This window comes from Carassius auratus, unplaced genomic scaffold, assembly GCF_003368295.1.
Source record: "Carassius auratus strain Wakin unplaced genomic scaffold, ASM336829v1 scaf_tig00214611, whole genome shotgun sequence".
NCBI classification, from domain to species: domain Eukaryota; kingdom Metazoa; phylum Chordata; class Actinopteri; order Cypriniformes; family Cyprinidae; genus Carassius; species Carassius auratus.
The window spans coordinates 64647-74240 of record NW_020527738.1 but is presented as its reverse complement, the minus strand read 5'-3'; the positions used below and the strand labels follow the sequence as shown (position 1 = coordinate 74240).

The following is a 9594-nucleotide window of genomic DNA, read 5'->3' as shown; positions in this document are numbered from 1 at the left end:
TGCTTATTTTTGCTCTAGTGCCGACAAATACATACGAAATGTGTCAAAATATCCACCTTGGAAATTATATTGGATGCGTTCATCATCTCTTAAAGTGACCGCACCTAATTTAGCTACTGGCTGCTGTAATGTTAATCCAAGAAAATGAAAATCACTCACTGCTCTTGACTACTTTGTAGTTTTAGCAGTCAAACCAAAAATTATTCAGACACTAGATATATTTTTTGATATATATAGCAAAACTGTAATAATGTGAGAAATGTTGAAAGTGTCTGAATAAATGTAGGTTTGATTGTATGTTTCATTTTTACACTGAAGACTATCCAGTGCTATTTTACATTTAATTATTTGGTTTCTGTACCTTGACACCTACAAACTTGAAAAAAACGTAAACATTGTGTAAATATCACAAATAAATAAAAATAAACGAACATACAAATAAAACAATTTCAAACAGGGCCCACTGGTACAACCTTCACCGGGTCCCCGCTGACCCCAGCTACGACCCTCACGCCTGTTTCACACATACTCCGTCTGCTCACGCCTGTTTCACACATACTCCATCTGCAAGTGCGTATGCAGTCCGTGTGCGTTACGGATGTGGTTCAGCACGGACTCGATGTGCTTTCACACAGGACGTGTTTGCAGTCCGCTACTCGGTACGTAAACGATCGCTTCACTGCTGCAGACGCAACGCTCCTGGAACGCAACTGGAATCCGTTAACATGGGTGCATTAAAAAATATGAAACACATACGCACTGCAGACGGAGTATGTGTGAAACAGGCGTAAGGTTGTTTGCACCTTGTGCAATGTGGAATTAGTTTACAGCTTTTTCAAGCTGTTTGTGATGCATTTTGGAAACAGGAGATGAGCCCCTTTTCTAATGCACCACCTAGCTTGATAAACCCCTTCTCAAAGACTTACTGTTTGACAGTTTTATTTGGGTAACACACATATTCTGAATGCCTTCGGCAGAATTCGAATGAGCCATTTTAATCTAGATTAATCTAGATTAATTTCAGGATCACAGTGAGATTAATCTACATAAAAAAAAAATAATCTATGCCCACCTCTAATATATATATATTTATATTTATAAATAAACATTCTTGAATCATTCTTGTGTCTTGTCTTGCCTCTCAACAACTTTTAAAATATTTGTAGTAATTTAGTGACTATACGCTGACTGATAATGAGCTAAATCACCTTAAGGAGGTTCATCAATATACTGTATAATTCAAGAGACTAAGACTTTTAAGGTTCTCCATTTTTTACAATTATTTTAAAATTGATATACATCAATTTTACAAAATTGATATTTCATTTATATTTTTTGTAAATTCATGTTTAAATTTAAAATTGTGACTCAAAGCACATTTCGTAATTAACCTCTGCTGCATTTTGAATCAAAAATCACATTTTTCAAAATCACACTGCAGCCATCAACAACCCAAGATTTTAGAATTTAAAATTAAACTGAGAAACAATTATCCATTTGTGAATTATTCCAAAGAAATGGAAAATGAAAGTGTCAAGCCAATTTTTCATTTTGTTAATTTTGATGGTGCAAATTGAACAAAGCACTGCAAAGCGTTACACGGACCAACAGACCAGACACAAAACGCTTTAAATGTAATTGTACATTTTCTTGTGTATGTTCTGCCGTCATTGTACTGTTCATTCTGTTTTACAATGTCTAAATTTCACACAATATTTTAACCATTGTTTATCTCTGTTAGTTGAAGAGAAGGTGAGGCTACCGATTCTTTAAGATACATGTACATTTGTGAGATTTCCTATTTCTAATGTAACCAGAATTGTAATATTGCTGTTCCTTTTCTTATTAGGACTGTGATTGTGACACACCCCAGATTTCCATCGGGATTCTGACTGTGATAACAGAAGGCAAACAGGATTCTTAACAAGCACTGCATTTAGAGGATTCACACACAGCAATTATCCTCAAAGGAGCCATTGTGAGGGACAATACTGAAAACCTCCCGGATGCCATGTGGCTACTTTTTGGGCTGATATATGCACTCAATTTGGAGTACCCTCAAATCCCTGAAACCAAAACTACAGTCCCTTAAAAACATGCTGCTCATGTAAGTGAAAGCTTTTTCAGATTGTTTTAAAGTGATAGTCCGCCCAAAACTGAACGTTCTGTCATTATTTACACTTCCTCATCTCGTTCCAAAACTGTAAGAGAAAGGGTCTAGCCTTAAAAACAAGTCACAAAGAAATATTAATCTTTTTGGATCTTTTAAGTTTTGGATACCTGCACTTTTAATAGAGGGACATAAACCGCTCAGGGTTTGGTATGAGATGTGGGAGAGTAAATTATGACAGAACTGTCAGTTTTGGGCTATCCCTTTACTATACCTTTAAGCTTGTTGTTGATCAAAATTTCTAAAATGCAGAAAAAAGGTTTTGTTTAACATATTTTTACACTACAAGGTGTTTTTATTTTTTCATTATTATTATTTTTTAATATGTGTAAAAAATTGTCCTGCATTAAGCTAACGTTGATGGCTCTTAAAAGGTCAACTGTTCTGTTCATTTCAGGTCACAGATTGTCAAATTCGAAATTCATTCATCAGTCATATGTTTTATTTCGGTTGCACTTGCACTGCACATTTGTTAAGGAGAGATGTGCTTTTTGTGATTAAAATAAAAACATATTTTATATTTAGGAGTGTCTAAATGACTGTTTGGTACACTGTATTTTACAATTGATAATAATGTTTTACCTGAAACCAGGTAAAAAAGTTTAGTTCTTACTTCAAATTTTTAAGGCAATCGGTTTCCAAATTTTTTCCTAGTAATGTGAACTCTAATAAGAAGTTAACACAACAAATGATTTTGAGTCAGCTTTACTTAAGTATACTTGATTAACAAGTTTACTATACAAGTGTTATTAAGTTGTGCCAACTAAAAACTAATAAAATACTTTACTTGGAAATTTAAAGGCAATCAGTTTCCTACATTTTTCTAAGTAAAGTCAACTAATTACAGTTTACAGTTGATTGATTGTATTATTGTAGCGTTACAAATTTAAAACAGCCTTGTGTCTCAGGAGTTGTAATATAAACACTAAAGACAAAACACTATCAGCTGCATTTGAGACAAAAAAAGACATTGAAGTTGTTGAAAATGGCACTTTTTAATTGAATTTTCCTTCACATCTGAGCCAAACTTATCTGTCACAGAATAAAACTACTGCTTTGAGATGGTGTTCAGTTACTTTCTCACTTCTCATCTTCTCACGCCACATCTGTTTTATCATGCAACCAAAAAATAATGCATAGCAAAGAGGACACTGACAACGTGCCATCAGACAAGAGAATAGTTTACTGTCAGCTTTCAAAGTATATTATCTTTTTATAGTTTACAGTCATTTACTATTTCACTAGTTCACGCTTACATATAATTAGCTGAGGTATAGTATGCGTATTTGGCGTGCTGTCCGGGGAAGGGCTCCGAGCTCGGGAATGGCCCGAACCTAGAGTACCCCCCCTTCCCCGTATATTATAAAGTGAACTTGATGTGAGGAGATGGGGTGGAGGAGGGATGCTGATAAACCGTCAATGGATAGAGGTAAGTCAGCGATATTTATACTATGGGATTGATTACTTGATTGTGGTCCACCTGTGATGATTAGGCTAAGTATCTGACGCGCTCCTCCCGAATCTTCATTGATAATTACATTTCACTAGTTCACGCTTACATATAATTAGCTGAGGTATAGTATGCGTATTTGGCGTGCTGTCCGGGGAAGGGCTCCGAGCTCGGGAATGGCCCGAACCTAGAGTACCCCCCAAAAAGGCAAATGTACAAGAGGACAGCCGCCAGTTTAAAGAATGCCCCCCAAAAAGCAGAGTACTGGCGGGGGCTCATTTGGTTTCTGAGAAGTCATCTCGTTGGCAGGCTGGAAGGGCCTACGTACTCCGGAGGGAGCGACTTGGGCGTTGGGAGAGTAGGCCCTACCGGCTGCAGCTAGTGAACTACGTGGTTGTTGGCGCCCGGTCGGTAGGGCTCGAGCCGATGCTCAACTGGAGCTTTTTGGCGTTGGAACGGTGAGCCCTACCGGCCGATGAGGAGGAGCAGCGTGGTTGTGGTGCCCGACCGGGAGGACCCGAGTTGCCTCGACCGGAATAGGTCACGGTGTCGGCGTACGGGCCCTACTGGCTGATAGCCCCTGCTATTCAGTGGGTGAAGGGCCTAACGCTGACCGAGAGGGCCCATGAAGCCTCCGACAGGAGATTGAGACTCAGGATGACGGACGTCTGGGTCCTCTCGGTTTGGCAGATAAAAAGCTTTTGGGCTGGCCGACAAGGAGGACTCTGGCGACATCCGAAGGGAGATCCCGACTCACGGCATCGGATGGATGAGACTCGCCTGCGGCCGGCAAGCATAGGCCCGTCCGGGAGACTCTCGCCAGACGTCTGAAGGGAGCACACGCGACAGACGGGTAAGCCTCGGCGGACGGGGAGGGTTGGAAAGGAAAACCCGACTGGGAGGACTCTCGCAGCATCCGATGGGGCCTCTAACTCAGAACATCGAACGGGTAAGCCTCGCCAGACGGGGTTAAAAGATGTGAGAGTAGCTGAGGGTAGCTTTTTTTTTTTTTTTTTTTTTTTTGCTGCAGGATTTGGCGAGAGGATGAGACTCGTGGCGTTGGACGGTTAAGCCTCGCCTACCGTCAAATGGAAAGGTAAGTTGCGTGGCCGAGAGACTGTTACCGACGTCCGAAGGGAGCACACACATCGAACGGGTAAGCCTCGCCGACCGTAGAGTGAAAACGTAAAGCAAGTCTGTCCAGGAGGCTCTCGCCAGCATCCGAAGGGAGCACACACATCGAACGGGTAAGCCTCGCTGACCATAGAAAAGGAAAAGGTAAGGTTGTCTAACCGGGAGGCTCTCGCCGGCGTCCGAAGGGAGCACGCGCATCGAACGGGTAAGCCTCTCCGGATGGCGGACAGAAAAGGTAACGATAGGTGGCCAGGAGGCTCTTGCCAGCGTCCAGCGGGGACAAAACTGGGTTAGCCTCGCAGGCCGTAGGATGGAAAAGGTAAGTTTGTGTGGTCGTTAGGCTGTCGTCAGCGTTTTATGGGAGTTTGCTACTCCCGGCGAGAGACGGGTAAGCCTTGGCGACCGTAGGAAGGAAGGAGGGTTTATTTGTGTGTTTGGTACTTGCAGCATTGAACAGCTTGCTTGTAGGTTTGTAACCTGAACCACATGGTAAGGTCGTGGTTGGCTGGCCAGGAGGCTCTCGCCAGCGTCTGATGGGAGCACTCGCATCGAACGGGTGAGCCTCGCTGGCCAAGGGTGGAAAGAGTCAGGTTGTCTAGCCGGGAGGCTCGGACCGACGTCCGATAGGAGCTTAGCTCCAGGAATCGAACGGGTAAACCTCTCTGGCTGAAGGACGGAAAAGGTTGTCCGGCCGGGAGGCTCTTACCTTCGTCCGACAGGAGCTTAGCTCCCGGATAGAACGGTTAAGCCTCGCTGGCCAAAGGACGGAAAAGGTAAGGTTGTCTAGCCGGGAAGCTCTCACCTACATTCAATGGGAGCCCTGACTCCGTGCATTGGATGGGTAAACCTCTCCGTACGTAAGACAGAATGGCAAAGCAGGTAGCCGGGGGCTTTCACCTACGTCCGAAGGGAGTGTGAGCTCCTGGCAACGAACGGGTAAGCTTTTCTGGCCGCAGAATGGAAAAGGTGAGGTTGTCTGGCCGGGAGGCTCTCGTCAGCATCCGATGGGAGCTTAAGCTCTTGGCATCGAAGAGAGAAGCCTTGCCGGCCATAGGATTGAAAAAGTAAGGTTATCTGGCCGGGAGGCTATGGCCAGCATCCGGTGTCTTTTTATTATTTATTCATTTTTATATATATATATATATATATATATATATATATATATATATATTTTTTTTTTTTTTTTTTTTTTTTTATTTTTTTATTATTATTATTATTATTATTATTATTATTATTATTATTATTTATTAAAATTTGCGACACCAGATGGGTAGTCTCTCCAGCCATCGGAGGGAAAATTTAGATTGTTTTATCTGCGACGCGCCCGTTAGTGTTCGGTGAAAGCATAACTTGCGGTATTGGATGGGTACATCTTGCCATCGGAGGGAAATTTTTATTTATTTATTTATTTATTTTTGGGGGTTAATCTGCCTTTTTTAATCGGGTAAGCTTCGCTGGTGGTCGGATGGAAAGTCCAAGATTGATTAAGTGGGAAAGCATCTGGCAGGACTTTAATACTTGCGATGTCATACGAGTAAGCTTTGCTGATAGTTGAATGGAGAAGGCAAAGGTTGGTTCAACCGGGAGCCCTCTTGCAGCGCCTGGCAGGGAGTTCGATACTAAGGATGATTTGTTTGTCTGCGAGGGTAGACGCTGTGAGGCTTACTTGAATAACTGTTTATTCAATTGTGATTGTAATTGTGAAAGAACCGGTGTAATGTGTTCGCGAGGAGAAGTACGATCGTGCGGCAGAAATTGTATATACTGAAGCTTGCTCAACGATTTAGCTGGAAGGCCTGAGAACAAGGCATTACAATAATCTAACCTAATGCCTTGGCTTCGTGGTTAAAAGTGGCATCATCATCCGACGGAACGGTGTATCTGTAGTCCAAATCTATGCGCGATCCACGCCCCGGATCAGCGGGTGGGAGTAACCCCAGAGTGCAGTCTGGACGATGGGGCGGGGCGACACTTCGAGGCGGAGCGACACGTGTCGCCCCGCCCATATTTGTTTTTTCCCGCCTTTGACATTTTGCTCCGAGCCAGCAGGGGGCAGTTTGCGTTGAAAGAAACAGAATGGTGGCAACTGCAGCAGCAGAGTAATAACGCTATTCCACGTTGATTGTATGAGGTGAGTAAAAGTGGTTGTGTAAATATAATATGAAATGCGATGTTCGATCATTTATTTATCCATGGTAAGTTCAATTTGAATAATTATTATTAATAATTGTAATAAATTGCTCATTTTATTGTTCTTTGTGGATTGTAACAGTACACTTTGTACATGGCTTTAGTTCTAAGGTTTGATTTTACAGAGGTATGCGATTACATTTGTCAAGTTATTTGAACAGACATGCATGATTATTGTGTGTATATTATTATTATTATTTTTCAGGATGACATGATCAGGAGGTGGTGGTGTTCTGTTCTCCTGGACAGCTTCACTCCGCAAATGTATGTAGCTGTTTGAATGTTGCTACATGAAACATTACTCTGTACTATATCTAGCAATATACCTACCTCTTGACATTTGTTCTTTTAGAGCTCAACCACTGAGGGGAGGAACTTCACCATTCAAAAGACAATGTCTTCAGGCAGAGTCCAGCAAAGCAGGTTATTTGTGCACATACATTCATTAAGAACTTATAATTACATGTGTGTACATGCAGAGGTATTTTAGTTATTACAGCTACATAGTTGTTCAGATATGAAATTGGGATTATGTACAAGTACTATATTGGTCAGCACCGTGGATTATTTCATATATAGCTATCAGTTAACATCAGCATCAAAGACATTTAAAAACATTTCAGCTTAATTCATTTTCAGACAGCAGCGAGTGTTTTAAATAACTTCTGTTTGCGATCTAATGTGGATTTTGTTCTCCATATAAGACAGAAATATTTATATTCAATGTAAAAGATCTTCATGTGGATCATGCATACAAATATATACAAATATCTCACTGGATTATTACAATTAATGGCAAAATGAATGTGTGGAAATGTAAACTAATATATCCTACTGACACACTACAGCAAAAGATATAAATAATTGGCTTAAAACTATTTTTTTCAGTGAAAATACTAACATGCCTAATACTTCTGCACAGTACTGTATATATTAACATTTTATTAGTGTTATTATAAAAGAATGAGTATGCAGTTGTGACAACAATCTATAGAGTTTTTTAATGAGAGTTTTAAAGCAAGGTTGTCTGTATTCAGTGTTTATATAATGTTTAATAACTTCTATATACATGTATAAATAAACCTATGTATGTTTTTGATTCAACAGCTTCCCCTGGAAATCCTCAGGGAAGTTATTTTGTCGGCGGGTGACTCTGCATATTTGACACTTTCTCTGGTTTGCAGATGGTTTAGGGATGTGCTCCGGAAAGTTTTTCGGAATGCGGCACACTTTGCCTGGCTAGACAGTAAGATTTCCCCATTTAATGCTCATTCTCCAATTGAATTTTGTAGTACAAGGCTGTTAAACTTTATTTATTTTTTATTATTATCTTTCCTGTATTTTGTCTTTACACTATAAGTTGTGGCCAACTGGAAGAATTGTCCTCCTGTCTACCGGAACGAGTTCAGACGGATGTACGGCATCAGGGAAAGCTTGCAGTGCAGAGCCCTTTTCAAGTTTAACCCACCAGGGTACAGGGAAGAGGCCGGCGTGGTGATCTTCTGGGCTTTTTTTTACACAGGATTTTGTTCCAAGGACTGAAACACATTTGTGTGTTAAGTTCATTGAAGGGAAATAGAGAATGAACTGAGATCAGCTGGTTGTTTTGTATTAATTGATGTCATTTAAAGTTAAACTTTGCAGTGTATAATGTTTTAATAAAAAAGCTATGGCAAACACGTGCATGACAACAGGTTTCAGTCATTTACATCAGTCTATCGTTCTTTAAGGTTTCTCATATTTGATGGTAACATCATTTGCTATGCATTGCTCATAATGAATTCTTGAATTAGTTGTGACAGGATTGTGAGGATTAATGAGGTTTCGGTAGTGCAGTTCAGAAAACAAATAACAGAAAGTAACAAGTGTTTTTTGGGCAAGTTCTTTAGAACCTGTATAGTTCCTTCCTTGCAAAAAGTAACCATGGATTTATTGTAGTAAAAATATTTGTTGGCATATTAATTACCATGTGCTGCCTGCATTTATAAAAACACCATAGTTTAACTATAGTTATTGTAGCAGAACCATGGTAAATTTTCGTAGGGGCTAAGGGAATGTTCAGAATATTATTGGTGACGTTCAGAGACTGGTGACAATTTGTTACACATATACATATATACAGTATATATATACATATATATATATATATATACAGTATATATATATATATAATGTGTGTGTGTGTGTGTGTATATAATTTGAATATATAAATCAAGGTACTCCATGACTATCTACATAACCATACTTCGCATTATATTGCCGTGTCATTTTCAAACCAGCGAGTAATGCCGAGGTAGCGTCTACAGCCACTGAGGGACTAGACCATTTATTTCTATTCTGTTGTAATCCAAAACTCTTTGTATTTTTACGGGATGTTGTGGAAATGCAACAATAAATGCAAAAACACAACATTTATATTCACTTTTTAATTTATATTAACAGTTTATTCATCTGAGTGTCTACTTCCGCATTCCAATCCTGCTAACAGCGTCATAATTATCTATACCAATAAGCTGTAAAATCGTCAGTCATCTGTACACCAATAAGCTCATCTTAATCATAAACCAATAACAGCTGAGGTGGGCGGGGCGACACGTGTCGCTCCGCCCCAACGTGTCGCCCCGCCCCATCGTCCAGACTGCACTCTGGG

The 9594-nt window shown here is 40.4% G+C and overlaps 1 long non-coding RNA gene across 1 annotated transcript; it reads left to right on the top strand.

Moving 5' to 3' along the window:
- The first annotated feature begins 7333 nt into the window (after window positions 1–7333).
- LOC113092504 (uncharacterized) lies at window positions 7334–8325 on the top strand. The gene is made up of 3 exons (XR_003287580.1): window positions 7334–7367; window positions 8129–8190; window positions 8305–8325. It is a non-coding gene; the product is annotated as an uncharacterized LOC113092504 (long non-coding RNA).
- The last annotated feature ends 1269 nt before the right edge of the window (window positions 8326–9594 follow it).